Source organism: Microtus pennsylvanicus, chromosome 5, assembly GCF_037038515.1.
Source record: "Microtus pennsylvanicus isolate mMicPen1 chromosome 5, mMicPen1.hap1, whole genome shotgun sequence".
Lineage (NCBI taxonomy): Eukaryota > Metazoa > Chordata > Mammalia > Rodentia > Cricetidae > Microtus > Microtus pennsylvanicus.
The window spans coordinates 137,604,877-137,621,278 of record NC_134583.1 but is presented as its reverse complement, the minus strand read 5'-3'; positions in this window follow the sequence as shown (position 1 = coordinate 137,621,278).

Sequence of the window (16,402 nt, the reverse complement as noted above, 5' to 3'; positions counted from 1 at the left end):
CTGTGATGCACTGTTTTCATGTCCTGAGCCTACTCTTGGGGACAAAGAACCAACCGTTCTGTTTCATATGCCTCCCCTGCCCATGACTGCCCTAGGCTTAACCTCATTGGACAATCACAAAAATGGCAATGACTGACAGCAAACAATTGTCAGAGAGAAAGGCTTTGCCACCCGGTAAGTGAAGATGGGAGAATTTCAGACTCCACCCTTCACTTCCCAAGGACAGGATTTTATCAGCAAAAGGTTTTGCCATAACCAACCCATCCCCACCCAGCTTCAGATCTGCAAAGCACAGTCAATCTTAATACTGCAGAGAGTCAGATATGCAGAAGTCACTTGCCCTGAGTGTGGTCCAGGGCCATCTATGAGCCACCAAGTGTTCCTGGAAAATGGAGATTCACCAGGGCCCATTGCTCCCCTATATAGAGCAACACCAGCTCCTTCTGCTTGGTATCTCACAGATGCTTCCCCCAAGAAGGACATTATCCCCAGGGATGGTCTTAGTCATAGTTACCCTAATGGCTCTCGAAGGGCTGTGGTCAGACTTCTCTTAAAAAAAGATTTGTTTGCTTATGTGTGTATGGCTGGGTGTATAAATGTATACAATGTGTGTTCAGGTACCTATAGAGGCCAGCAGATGGAATTGTATCTCCTGGAACTGGAGTTGCCAGCGGGTGCTGCAAACCAAAGCCAGGTTTTCTAGAAGAGCACAAGCGCTCTTAACCACTGCGCCTGAATCTCCAACCCTGTAGCCAGCCTTCTACGACTACAGACCCCCCACCAAAAAGGAATTTCTTACCAAGATGACCAACTGGGAGATCCTTCACAAACTCTGTATAAAAACTCGTATTTGGGCAATTCAGATAGTACTAGCTAAATACATATGATGCTTGTATAAATATATGATGTATTATATACATATGTGTAAATGTTCTTCCATCAGTAGAATACCATGCAGCTATAACTAAATGTATGAGTCAAATATCTCTGCACAGAAATGGAAATGTTGCCAGGCACTGTCATGCATGCCTTTAACCCAATCACTTAGGAGGCAGAGGCACATGGATCTCTCTAAGTTCAAAGATAGCCTGGTCTACATAGTGAGTTCCAGGGTAGCCAGAGCCATATAGTGAGACCTTGTCTCAAAAGAAGGAAAAGAAAGGAAAGGAAAGGAGAGAGGGAAAGAGAGAGAGAGGGAGGGAAGGAGGAAGGAAGGAAGGAAAATATACCCAAGCTGAACACCATGGGAAAGGGATGGAAAGAATCTAAGAGCCTGCAGATGGGAAGGGGTGGTATGAAATGTCCCATTCTGGACAGGATGTGACCATCACACCCAACAACTTGCAGCAGCCATGGCTACCTGCGCAAGGTCAAGTCGATGAGATCTGTCAATATTCCAACAGGCAGCACTAATTAAACTCAGTGGGCTACAGAAATAAAACAGGAAAGAGGGCAACAAGTTGGGAGTGCCTGGGGGGCGTGAGAGGGGGAGTTGGGAGTGGATGCGACCAAGATGTATTATTTACTTGGATAAAACTGTCAACGAATAAAAGGCATTCTACTCAAAAAGAAAAGGGAAATATCCCCAAGCTGTATTCTAAGTTGAAACCGTACAGAATAACTAATCTCTTGTCCTAGCACTGGAGAAAACAAGCATCCACAATGACATTTACTTGTATGTTCTAATTCCTGAAGTAACCCACATTGATGTTTGCATGCTTATACATTTAAATCATTGTGGAATCTCCGAGACACAGCGGCCCCTTCTCACAATGCCTTCAAGGCAAAGAGGTCTGGGCAACTGAGGTAAGAAAAAATATTTCCTGGGAGCCTAGCTGAGGTTGTCCTCTTCGCTGTGTCCTTTCCCTGTCTCCTTCTGTGGTTTACTTTACTTGCTTATGTGCATTGATATTTTGACTATATATATATATATATATATATATATATATACATATATATACATATGTAAATATATACATACTTCATACATGTCTTGTGAGGGTGTCAGGTCCTCTGGAACTGGAGTTACTGACAGTTATGAGCTACCATGGGGGTGCTGAGAATTGAACCCTGGTCCTTTAGAAAAGCAACTAGTGTCCTTAACCGCTGAGCCATCTCTCTAGCCCTTCCTTCTACGGTTTATATAAATGGAGAGTGGCAACCTGAGGTACATACTTGTCATGACAATGACATAGATACCAGAGAGAAAGCCCAAGGATGCTTACCTTCTACTCATATCACATCTGAGAAACCTCACAGGTCAAAGCAAATGGCACACACAAACCCAGAGTCCAAGAACCTCCCTCCTGTTCACAGGAAACCAGTGAGAATGAAGAAGACTCCTGGAGAGGAGGGAGTTGATGGAGGAAGGTCATCTGTCTATGTGTTACTTTTATTGGTTAATAAAGAAACTGCCTTGGCCCTTTGATAGGACGGCAGCTTAGATAGGCAGAGTAGACAGAACAGAATGCTGGGAGAAAGAAGCAGATTCAGGCAGTCGCCATGATTCTTCGACCCGAGACGGATGTAGGCTAGAATCTTTCCCCGGTAAGTCACCACCTTGTGGTGCTACACAGATTATTAGAAATGAGTTAAGCAAGATATGAGAATTAGCCAATAAGAGGCTGGAATTAATGGGCCAGGCAGTGTTTAAAAGAATATAGTTTCCTTGTAATTATTTCGGGTATAAAGCTAGTCGGGTGGCGGGACACAGCCCGCGGCTCCCACTACAGGGAGTCATCCCTCCCAAGGTTGTGATCTGCCCCCATAGACCCCTCACCTTTCCATTCCTCCCCACAGTCACATCTCTTCCAAGCCAGAGGTTCACACGTAAATCATCCAACCCCGTACTGCTGCACGACCAGCTCATCCTCTGAAGCTTCTCAGTGCTTGTGTTCTACGATAGAAATGACCAGAGTGATAGCATAGGCTTAAAATTCTCTCTTCACAAGGAAGGGCAGGTCCTGAGGCTGGGGCTACATGTAGCCAAACAGGAAGACCCAACTTTGTCTATTTCAACACTTCTCATCATTGTTGGTTACCGGGATCCCTAGCACCTCACATCCATGGCTGGAAGCAGAGCCATTGGCTGGGCTCCACATCAGACAGACTCCTGAGCAAGACACGTTTTTATCATTAAACCCCAGATAACGGTTAAAGCAGCAGACTTTTCGAGGTGACTTCCTCAGGAAACACGCTGATTTTAACCACCTGGATAGAGCAGATGTCCTGGTCTTCTTTTTATCTCGTTGAACACCTTTATTGATTTATTACATTCTCTTAACATGTGTAAAGAGTGATTCTGTTTGCTGACTCATGAAGCCTCCCCAGGGCCCAGGAATGGGGACAGGGGTGGTAGAGACAGGACACTTTTTGTGCACCTGTTGAAAACCAGGTCATTGATCGGAAGCTTTGGAACTGTGAGTCGTGGCAGGTATGGCCCTGGTGCTCACAGAGCTGCTGAAAAGGGACAGAGCGAAAGACAATGCTGAATTCTTTAAATTTGAGAGTGGGGGCTGGGGATTCAAGGGGCTGGTGAGGCAGCTATGGGATAATTTGAGACAGCAATGAGTAGGATGGTACCCAAATTCAAACCCAGTTGTCCAGAATCTGGATTATGTTTGTCTAGAACATTCACACACCTCCACTCAAGACAGTTCTCCAGAGTCCTCACTTGGCCATATCTCAAGATGGCATAAATGAAGACCCATTCAGTCAAACTTCACCCTGACTGTCCAGACCATCTGTGAGAGTTATCTCGTCCCCAGAAAGTCCTGCCAAAGTCTGATCTTCTGCTTCTATAGTGAGAATGTAAGACACAGAGAGCCCATCTAGTCTAGGCAACCATAAGATATTGCACGCCCTTCCTGGGGCATGAGATAGATGTCTATAGCTGAGCCTTATTTACCATCAAGCGTTCATCACCAATGGGGAAGCTTTTGTCATCTTTAGAGACCTGGAAATTTCTCCTTGGGCTCCCTTATAGTGATCTGGGGTCTGCTTCTCTGCTCTTTCTATTTGGTGATCATTGATTTCCCCCTTTGAAATGGGCATAACAAAGTCACCCACAGTACAGGTATGTCCTCCCTTATGTGAGAATTTAACTCATGAGGCCCTTGAGCCTCCTCTTCTGCCTGTGAGATATTTCCCACCCTTCCATCACCCAGTACATGATTTAGTTTCACGTCTCTTCTCTGGACAAGTTTCCATTTCATTCTCCAAGAGTCAAGGCTAGAAGGCAGTGGTTCTCACAAACCCCCTAAATGGAAGCCTCCCTTCCCAGAAAGTACAGCACTACCCTCTCTGCCTGACTCTGGATTGGTACTTCCTGCACACTGTGGACTCAGAGGGGCATTTTTCCAGCCAAGCAGGTCTGTTTCACATATGTGGGCAAGCCACAGCCTGGGTGTTCATGAGGTTGTTACATCTGAACCAATCCTGGCACTGATCATACACCTACCATAGCTCTATTTTCTTTCCTCAACTAGGCTCTCGACTCCAATATGCGAAGGGCTGCTGTGGGTTTTCCTTTCCTGCTAGTTCACTTGCTGACTTCATGTGTACTGGTTTTGCTTTAAAATTTCAGCATACCTAATGACCTAAAAGAGAAAGTCTAACTTTTATATGTGCTTATATTTTAAATACGTTACTTTTATTTAAATAAAAGTAACTTATATTTTAAATATGTTACCTTTTACCATTGTGAGGTGTAGGGAAGCCAAGTATGATAACACATACATATAATAACTATATGTATATATAATAACTATATGTATATATATATATAACTATATATACATGAAGCATGAATTCTAATTGGTCTTAATAATAAAAACCTGGAGTCAGACATCAGGGTAAATGCTGAAAGATCAGAGAAGCAGAGTGGCCAGCCACCAGAGAGACTTTTCACCTCTGCTGAATCCTCAGACTGAAGGGGCAGGATCCTGTCTCCACAAATCCTCAGAGTGAATGCAGTAACTCCTGTCTCCTCCTGCCTTATCTCTCTCTGTCTGTCTCTCCCTTCCTGTCTCCACCTCCCTGGTGCTGGGATTAAAGGCATGTGACTCCCAAGCCCCAGGACTGAAGATGTGAGCAACCACCACCTGGTTCTGTTTCTATTTTAGACTAGGCCGATCTTGTGTAGCCCAGGATGGCCTTGAACTCACAGAGATCCACTTGCCTCTGTCTCCTGAGAGCTGGAATTAAAGGTGTGTGCCACCACCACCTGGCCTCTATGGCTAACTAGTGTGGCTAGCTCCACACACTAATCTTTAGTCAAGCTTTATTTGTCTAAACAGAGTATCACCATGCATACATAAGAAGACTCTGCCTCAAAAAGAAAAAGAATAGTAATAGGCAAATAGGAAGTTATGAATACTAGTAACCTTGAATATGTGAACAATTGCCCACCTTTGTGTATAATAAGATAAATAGAAATTACTCACCAGATATACGAGGACCAAAAACTTCTAGAAGTGTAAAAGATATTCACTCATTAATTAGTATTAGTATCAGCATTTTTTAAATGCTCTGTGAGAGCTATCTGCAAATACCTGACAACTTGCAAATGCAGGGGTGAACATAATGGCTCAACAGATAAAGGCATTTGCCACTAAATCTGGGGAGTTCAGCCTTTGGAACCACATGGTTAAGGAGAGAACTAACTCAAGTTCTCCTCTGGCCTCCACATGCATGTCTTGGCATCGACACATGCTTAAACATACAACAAATAAATAAACTTTACAAATGCAAAGAATAATAAAAGCAAACATGTTGCGTGTCCCCTTTTGCACTCTTGGGAATTTCTTTGCAAATGCACAAAACAAAAAATACTTTAGATGGAATCAATCAAGAACACTACAGATCTGCTTCTCTAAGACAAAGGTTGGAAATGCTATAAATGCCCATCATCAATAGATGGTAAGATCCATTCTAAAAGATATAAAATGAAATGCTATACAGATGTTTTAAAATAGGCCTTTACCTCCTGGCCGTAATGAAGTCATCTTCCCTCCATAGGCAATTAGCTGGATTGAAGTAATTGTTTTCTCACACTAGATGGCAGGCATTTTAAGACTGACACCCCCCCCCATGAGAGAAGGAAGTAAAAATCACGTGTGCTTTAGATGTCTAACTTTCAGATACTTTTTAATGTGTGTGTGTGTGTGTGTGTGTGTGTGTGTGTGTGTGTGTGTGTGTACAGATGCCCTCGGAGGCCAGAACAAGGCTTAAATGCCCTGAATCTGGAGTTCTAGGCAATTATGAGCAGTCTGATCTTGGGGATGGGAAATGAATTGTAGTCATCTGCAAGAGCAGCCAGTGCTCTTAACTCCTCGGCCATCGCTCTAGCCCCAAACTTTCAGACACTTTTTTTAAAAGGCAAAAGATTTATATGCTCTGAACAGAAATTAGAGTATGGAACAAACATGTTTACATTATAGGTGGACTAGGAAAACAGACTGAAGTTAGCGATTAGGATAGCTAAGACTTAGAAAACAATGCTAGAGAAGAGGAAACCATGCAGAGAATGGTCCCCAAAGACATCACAGCCATGCGATGAATTTTGGCTGAGTACTAAGCGGTGTGTGTGGATGTAGCTATGCATGTGGATGTGGCTATGAGACTGTCCATAGCCCATGGGGGTGAGAAAACTATCAGTGCTTCCAGAGTACCAGGAAAGGTTCAAGTGCTAACTAACCAGACTGGATAGATGCCCTTCAATAACCAAGATGTTCCAGATAAATAAAAAAACCTTACACCTCTAGGAGCTACACAGTCCACTAAGATAATCGAGATGAACCCTAACGAATTAAAAACAACATGATGCTGTTATTGCTCCAAGTGCATAAACCACCCAAAGAATGGAATGCAACAGTTTCTAGAAGACATAATATCCACAACCAGGGCGCATAATAATTATATATCTAGCAGCCTATCAAATATTACAGTCAAAAAGAAGTAATAAAATGCCACCAAAAGGTAGGAAAAAATAAGCCAATACAAACAGAGCCACTAAGGTCTCAATGACAGTATCAGCAGACGAGAACTTCAAAGCAATTACAAATGGCTCCGAAAGTCTAAGGGAAAACATGAGCATAATGAGAAAAAGCATAGAGACTAGAAAAAAATGAAACCTTTAAAATAAAAAATTATAATATCCAAAATGAAAAATGTACTAGATGCTGTCAAAAGCGTATTAGACATCACAGAAGGAAGTTCATGGAACCTGAAGACAGAACACGAGAAATCATTTCATCTGATGCATAAAGAGGTAGAAGAGGAAAGGCTAGAAATAGGAGCTCACCCAAATATCTACAGAGCAATCTAACATAGATGCAGTTGGAACATCAGAACCTGAGAGGGTAGGAATACACAAAGAAATGATGCCTGGGATCTTCATAGATCTGATGCAAAGCTAAATCTACAGAGCCAAGAATCTCAATGAATCCCAAATGTAAATAATAATAAAATGATAATATATCACCTCACAATCAAACTGCTGAAACCAAATAAATAAAGAGAAAAATGGAGGGAACTGAAACTTGTAGAACAAAAAACTCTGAGTCCTCACAAGAAAAAAATGCAAAATAGTGGAAAAAAATCTTACATATAAATGTCTTACATATAAAAAGTAATATAGTTGATAGATGAGATAGACAGACAAATGAGATGGATAGATGATGGATGGATGAGCATGACTGGCAGGTGGATACATATAAATAAATATATTGATCAAAGTAAGTAGATAGATAAATAAATGGTTGATTGATTGATGATCTATGATAAATGAGCTATCAAGTTATAAATCTATACCTAGTAAAAAAATCTTCTTTAAAAGCGAATGAAGCATCCTCATGCTCTTAAACAAAAAGGGGGTTAAGAAAATTTATAGCCCATAGATCTGCATTATCAAAAAAATTATTTTAAAATTCCTTCAATCTGATGAAATGAGACACTAGACAAATTCAGACCTGCATGAAGGAATGAGGAGGTACAGACACAGTAAATATGTGGATTAATATGAAATATGTCTCCCCGTTTTTAATTTCTTTAAAATATGATTAACTAAGAAAAATTATAACTCCATGCTTGAAGGATTACAACCTATATCCCGGTAAGATATACAACAGAAGACAGTGAAGGAAAGGAAATGCTCCGGTATAAGATTAGCATGATAAACAGACATGATCTACTGTTTGAGAGTGGGTTATGATCAAACTAAAGATGCATTGAGCAGTCACTTTAGAATGAAAAAGGAAGAGAGAGAGAGAGAGAGAGAGAGAAGAAGAAAATGGTAGAAAGGATAGAAATACTAAAATAATTTCAACTAATTAAAAATCATGGGTAGAGGAACACAAAATAAACAACACAAAGAAAATAAATAGCAAGATGTCACATACAAGCCCAACTACATTATCACTATGTTGATTATACACAGAATAATCAAATAATTTCACCAGCTAAAGAAAGATGTTTCCAAACATCTATATTTTGTCCTAGGAATATACATTAAGTATAAATACACCAATAAAGTTAAAAGATGGAAACGTGGAGTGTGGCTAAGAGACAGAACAAAAAAAAATGTGTTTACTGTATGGATGGCCCTAGATTCAGTCCTAGCACCAAAAGAGATTTTAATTAAAGGCACACGCCTTTAATCCCAGCACTTAGTTGGCTGAGGTGGACAGATCTGTATGAGTTTGAGACCAGCCTAATCTATAGAGTGCTCCAGGACAAAGAAAAAAAAGAAGTTTAAAAAATAAAGCAATAGCCAGCTGGACTATTACCAAAAAAAGCATGGGATAAAACTGAACTCTCTGATCATGACGAACAATGAGGGCTGATGAGACGCCAAGGACAATGGCACGCAGTTTTGATCCTACGCAATCTGCTGGCTTGGTGGGAGCCTAGCCAGTTTGGATGTTCACCTTCCTAGATATGGACAGAGGGAGGAGGACCTAGGACTTACCACAGGGCAGGGAACCCTGACTGCTCTTTGGTCTGGAGAGGGAGGGGGAGAGGAGTGGGGGGAAGGGGAGAGGGGTGGGAGGAGGGGGAGAAGAGTGGGAGGAGGGGGAGAAGAGTGGGAGGAGGGGGAGGGAAAGGGGAGGCTGGGAGGAGGTGGAAATTTGTTTTTTTTTCTTTATTCTTCTTTTATCAATAAAAAAAAAGAAAAAAAATAAAGCAATAGAAATGTACATTATGACAATAAAAACATAATACAGTAAAGTGTCAAAGTCAAAATTAGCACATTTGTTCACATAAAAAGAAGACGTGCAATAATAATAATAAAGTTAACTAATTGGTGGGCTATGGTATTCCTAAAGAGTATGCACCTACTAATACAACTTATATCACATGAAACAAAAGCTGGCAGAACTAAAAGGAGAAGTGGAGAAAAATCATAATTATAATTGGGAATTTTAACATACCTCTTATTCATTAATAAAACAAGCAGAATCACTAATAATATAGAATTCTGAATAAAGTTGGCAACCAGATGAACATAATTGGTGTTTATGCAGTGTACCCAACAACTGCACATTCTTTTCACAAATACAAGCATGAGGAACTGAGCTTCGATCCCTTGCACTCATTAAAAAAATGAAATAAAAGAACATAAAGAAACAGGTCCAGGGGTGCCTGCCTGTAATCTCAGCACAGGGAGTACAGAGGCAAGAGGGGTGCTGGAGCTCTAGATTCAGGGAGGGATTCTGGTTCAAAATTAAAAGTGGAGAGTAACTGAGAAAGACACCCAATATTGACCTCAGTTCTACAGAAAGAGAGATAGATAGATAGATAGATAGATAGATAGATAGATAGATAGATAGATAGATAGATGATAGATAGATGATAGATAGATAGATAGATAGATAGATAGATAGATAGATAGATAGAAGGAGAGAGAGAGAGAGAGAGAGAGAGAGAGAGAGAGAGAGAGAGAGAGAGAGAGGCTAACACATAAATTCACATATCAAATAAAGATATACCATCTCCTAGATTACCAAAAACATCTCAAAAGAATCAAAAAACTAAAAGTTATAAAGCATGTCCTTCACTGACATGAAACCAAATTAAAATACAGCAGCAAAAAAGATACCCAGAAATTTTCCAACTACTTAAAATTTGAACATCACATGTTTTTAAAAGTCTATGGATTAGAAAAAATAAGAAGTCAAACCAAATGATGTTATAAAATACCACAATCAGTATAACATACAGTTAAAACCACTTTTAAAGACTCAGAAAAGAAACATCATCAAATTAGTCATTTGTAAGCTTCTATTACAGATGAGTTAATGAATCTCCAAGTTAAAGAAGGAAAAAGATGTAGGACTAGATAGCAATAGAACAAATAAATAGTCAAGGAAAACAGTGAAATCAAGAGTTGTTCAACTCAAATACTGGCACGCTCGATGAACCTTTGGCTATATTAAACGAAGAAAAAGAATTGTGGAGACAGAAGACAGAACAGACCCTACAGATGCTAAAAGAGTAATACGGAAATTTCATATACTTCATGCTTATAAATTCAACAACATCTATGAGATGGAAATGTTTCTGAACATACAAAACATGTTCAAAACTAAAGAAAAGATTATATTTCTATGCCACCCTTTAATCTGTTTAGGAATAGAATTCATGAGACCGGGGAGACGGCTCAGTGGTTAAGAGCACCTGCTGCTCTTCCAGAGGACCCAGGTTTGATTCCTGGCACCACACAGTGTCTTACAATTGTCCATAACTCTGCTTTCAGGGGCTCTAACACCCTCTTCAGGCCTCCACAGGTACTGCATACACACGGTGCACAGACACACATGCAGGCAAAACACCCATACACGTAAAATAAATAAATCTTTAAAAGTCTTGAGAAATTGAATCCATAGACACAAACCCTGCTATGAAAATTGCAGAGCAGATTACACTGTTAAATTCTAACAAATAAAAGTTAATACAAAATTAATTAATATGAATTATAGTCTCCATAGAGACTACAAACTAACAACTCTCAGGAGTACAAAAGAAAATATTCTGTGAAATATTCTCTGCATATGTGTGTGACTGTGTACTGTGTGAGTGTGTATGTGAATATGTGAGTGTGTGTATGTGTGCGTATGCTACTGTGTATGTGTGTATGTATGTCAGTGTGTGTATATGACTATGTATGCATGTGTGTTTTGTGAGTATGTATATGAATGTATATGTGAGTGTGTGTATTTACTGTGTGTGTCAGTGTGTGTGTATGTTTGTATGTGAGTGTATGTGTATGTGAGTATGTATGTGTATGAGTGTGTATGTGAGTGCATATGTATGTGAGTGTATGTGTAGGTGGGTGTGTATGTATATGTGTATATGAGTATATATGTATGTGAGTGTGTGTGTGTATGTGGTGTGTGTGTATGTGAGTGTGTAACTAGGCTAGGAATGAACCCAGAGAGAGTATCGCACAACCAGGCAGTTGCTCTACCACTGGGTTACACTCCAAGACCTTTAAAACATTTTTTTTTAATTTTAAGACACAGTCTCCTTAAATTACCTCAACATAACTCTAATCCCAGGCAAGCCATGAGCTACAGTCTTCCTTCCTTGGCTAGAGAATAATTCGATTATGGATCTGGGTCACTAGGCACTAAAAACAAATACTGATGATTTAAGAAATAAATCCTGGGCCCAAGGAGACAGGTGAGCATCAGACAAGCCAAAGCACAAGACCCACTGTGATTCCAGCCTTAGAGCATAGAGAGGGAACCCTCCAGAGCTAAATGCTAGCAAGGCCAGCAGTGTGGATGAATCCTGACCTGATAGAGAGATCCTGCCCCAAAGAATTAGGTTGAAGGGCAATGAAAGAAGGGTTCCTGGCATCAACCTTCCCCCCACATACAAACACACATACTCACATGTGAAGCACACATAAACACATGAATGCATACTTTTTTTTTCTCTGCGTGGTGCTGAGGATTAAATCAAGAACCTTGCACAAGTCAGGCAAGAGTTCTACCACCGACCTCTATGCCCAGCTCTTAATAAATATTAACAAGTGCAATGCAATCAAAGCAGGATGACAAGGCCTGTTTAAAATTTGAAAATCCATAGGACTTGCTATATTAAAGGAACAAAGGAGGAAAAATCACATAAGCAATTTACACATGCAGGGGGAAAAGCACTTGACAAAATCCAACACAGAGCTATTGTTTTAAAAAGTAAGAAAAGAAACTGTGGACAAAAAGGAGTGGAGGGAGCATCCTCAACCTAAGAAACAATCCAGGAAAATCACGCAGGGAACATGAGTCTCACAAGAACTCAGACATGGTGAATATGAGGAGAATAGAAACCATTTCTATTCAATACTGTGTTGGAGAGCCAGCTGACACAATTAAGCAATAAAAAAGGGAAAAGACATAAAGGAAAACTAAAATGGCCTCTATGGGCAGTATCGATGCCTGCCCAGAGAGACTTAATTAATCCACAAAACAGCCAGGGAAGTAAATCATTTAGCAAAGTCACAGATACAAAGTCAACACATAAAGACCAGTAGTGGGGTGGGAGCGAGAGCCATGGCTCAGGGGTTAAGAGCACTGGCCTCTCACAGCTGCCTGTAACTCCAGCTCCAGGGGATCTGACCCCTCTCCTGGCATCCTCAGCCACCAGGCATACAAGTGGTGCACAGTACACATGCAGGAAAAGCAGTCATACACCAAAATAAAACAATAAACCAACTGGATTAGCAGGAATTGCAGCACCACAAAACAAGTCTACTTAAAAACACGTTTTCCGGTGCACGAGACTGCTGTGCTGATGTGTAAAGCATCGCCAAAGGAAATCAAGAATTTCTGAAAGAAATGAACTAAATGAAGGGATGCGCGGTGTTCACAGCTGAAATGCTCAATACGATTACAGTGTTGATTCACCCCAATTAATCTCTAGACTTTAGTGCAATTCTAATAAAACTCCCAATTGTCTTTTTTTTAGAAACTGAAACGCCAACAATTAAATTGATGTAGAGATAATATTCGATAGGCAAAATAATTTTAAATATAAAAAATATGATAAAGGATCCATATTACTTGATTTCTGATGCAACTAATTACATAAACCATACATATACAAGTGTATATGTGGTTTACATAGACACTAAAGTAATTAAAATGATGTGATATTAGAGTAAGAAATGACACTGAGTTCAAAACTGTGTTTGTGCCTGTGTGTGTGAATGTGTATGTGTGTGAGTGTGTGTGTGAAGTGTATATATGTGTGTGAGCATGTTGTTTGAGTGTGTGTGAATGTGTTTGAGTGTGTGTATGTGTGTGAGTGTGTGTGAGTTTGTATATGTGTGTGAGTGTGTGTGTGAGTGTGTGTATTGTGTGAGTGTGGGTGTGAGTGTGTTTGAGCATGTGTGTGTGTGTGTACATTTATGTGAAGACCAAAAGCCAACTTCAGATGTCTTCTTCAACTGTTCTCTTCCTTATTTTTTGAGACAGAGTCTGTCACTGGGTCAAGAGCTCACTGATTTGGCCAGACTATCTGGCTAGTGAAACTCTGCAATCTCCCATTTTATCTCCCCAGTACCAAAATTCTAGTGGAGGCCCAGTTTGGTCCTATGGAGTTTCCGCAGCTGTCAGTCTAGAGTTCATGAGTTTCCACAAGCTTCACTGTTGTCTCTAGATTTCTCTATCATGATCTTGACCTCCCTTGCTCATAAGATTCCTAGCAGGAGTGGAGAGGGTGCCCACACTAGCCCTCCCCTGTAATCAGATTGATGAATATCCCAACTATTATCATAGAGCCTTCATCCAGTAACTGATGGAACCAGGTGCAGAGACCCACAACCAAGCAACATAATGATATCCCCCCTCTACAATCACTTCAGTCCTAAACATGAAGAAAACAGACTATGGTATTAGCCCTGTTTAAGTTGGGACTTCATTCCCAACAAGTCCCCACATAGGAGACTGGAACTTAGTTGGACTGCCAAAGGGATCTTCTCAACTTTCAGCCAAAACGACACCGAATGTGGCCACTGGTCTGAGATGTGATCCTGCCGGTGAGAGAACTTGCTGAAAATGAGACGATTTTGTTGCACCAATTCACGAAGTGAAAACACCTCACAACTCAGCTACCATGATGACAATGGCACCCACAAACAATGATTCATTTGCAAAGGACTCTGAAGTTGCCATGGTCTTCCTCCCCTCAACATAAGAACTACTTCTGAGCAAAGTTCCCAGGGCCAGTGAGAAGCCTCAGTGGGTGAAGACACTTGCCACTAAGCCTGACTTATTTGCCTTTGATCCCCAACCTCCCAGGACCCACCCACCATGGTAGAAAGTTGTCCTTGAACCTTTACACGGATGCCATGGCATACATGCATTCACACACAACAACAACAAAAATAACAATAATAATAATAATTAATAATAACAATAAAAAAATAAGGCCTGACCCCCAGCTCAAACCTCATCATTGAGTGGCTGAGACCTCAGACAAGTTACATGCCATCTGGGCACCTGTCTCTTCCTGCATGAAGTGGGGACCCATTTCCCCTCACAGAATTGTTATAGCAGTTGTGAACTGAGGATCACTCGGCATGTGGCCCCATTTTCCCTAAATGGCTCACGTGACTATGGATGACAAACCTATCTGGCTTCCTGTGGTCTGCAGACCAATGCTAGTCTCAAGAGCTTCATAACTTGTGGTTCTGTGCCATGGTGCTTATGCCAGCACTGGGCCTCTCTGTTCCCAGATCCTTTTCTGCTCTGCCCTGCTCAGTATCACATCAGAGACCATGCTCCAAGCTGTGTCAGTCAAAGAGAGACTGAGAAATGGGAGGGCCAGGAAGAGGAGAAGCCATAGTTCTCCCACCTGTCTGCCAGAGGCATTGCTTCCCACTGAGCAGGCCTGCCTGGCTCCAGAACACACTGGACTTCAACAGGACCCTCTCTCCCCTCCGTTTCGCTAGTCCCTGTGGGCAGATACTGGAAGTGACTGTCTGCCTGCTGGGCTCCTCCACAGCACTCACGAAACAAAGTCCCTGTCTTACATTCCCTCTGCTCTGAGTAACTGGCAGGGCCCCTGCTTCCCTGGTCAGCTTAACTGCACAGATGGCTGGTCACCTGGTATGGAGGACCCCTGAGATTTGAAGAAGGTTTGTTGTAATTGCTTCCCCACTTGTGCAGAGCGCACTGTAAGTGCCAGTCTGTATCAGTCGCTTTGCTCAGGAAGCTGCACATCCTCGGGTCCTTTTAGTAAAGAGCATGCTGCTAATTGCTTATTACCCTAGAGGATGCTTCTGAGGCTTTGCGGCCAGATGCCTGGCTCTGGGCATTTGCTTAGCCGCTCGTCCCTGCTGGTGAAGCAGGCGGATAGAAAGTGTACTATCCTTTAGTATAGCTCAGCTTTCCGGAATGAGATCCCTGTTTACCATAGATCCTTCTCACCTCTGGACAGAGCTCTGGACACTTTGTTTCTTCCTGAATAACAGAATTACCCTTTCCACCCTCCTACCTCACACTTTCCAGGTCCCAAAGCTCAGGCCTCTTGCTGCCTATTGATTTTTACATGCAACTTGATTTCCACTACATTTACGTGGTGCTGGGTTCCAGGAGACAAGAGTTTGTCTAACAAACATGCTCTTCTGGAATTGGCCACCTACTTGTCGTCTGAAAATACAGAGCACTGTAGTGGTTAATCGCGCGCACACGTGTGTGTGTGTGTGTGTGTGTGTGTGTGTGTGTGTACATGCCTGGTTGCATGTGTGATCAGCGTAAAATCTCAGGTGCAGGTCCTTACCTTCCACCTGTTTAAGACAGGGTCCCCTTTTTTGTTTGTGTCTGTGTTTGAGAGCTACCATAAGTTGCTCCCATCTCATCACAGAACCCTGGGATTACAGGTACATGCTACTACACCCAGATTTTATGTGCATTCTGGGGATCCAAATTCAGAACCTCATGCTGTCCGGCAAGTACTTTACCTACTAATTCATCTACTTAGCCCTGTAACAGTTACCTACCTGTCAGGTTAACTCAGTTAAGAAACAGCTAGGAGACTAGTAAAACACATAGCTGGGGGCGTCTCATTGGAGCAGGAGGGCCCAATGAGTAAACACTATGATGAATTCATAGCATGACAGCACTATCGGGGGAGGGTATAGAGTAGGAGGTAGAGCCTACTGGGGGAACTAGGGTGTGTCCTTAGGGGCCACATTTTTCCCTCTTTCTCCTTTCTCCTTTCTCTGCTCCCAGGCCACCATGAGGTAAGCTGTTCTGTCAGCCATGTCTTCTCTGTCATGATAGACTGGACCTTCTGAAAGAGTAAAGCAAAATTAACACTCTTTCCTTCCTTCCTTGAGCTGTTTCTGCTAAACAGTCTTTCCCAGGGATGAAACAAATTAACTCACAGAGGCACT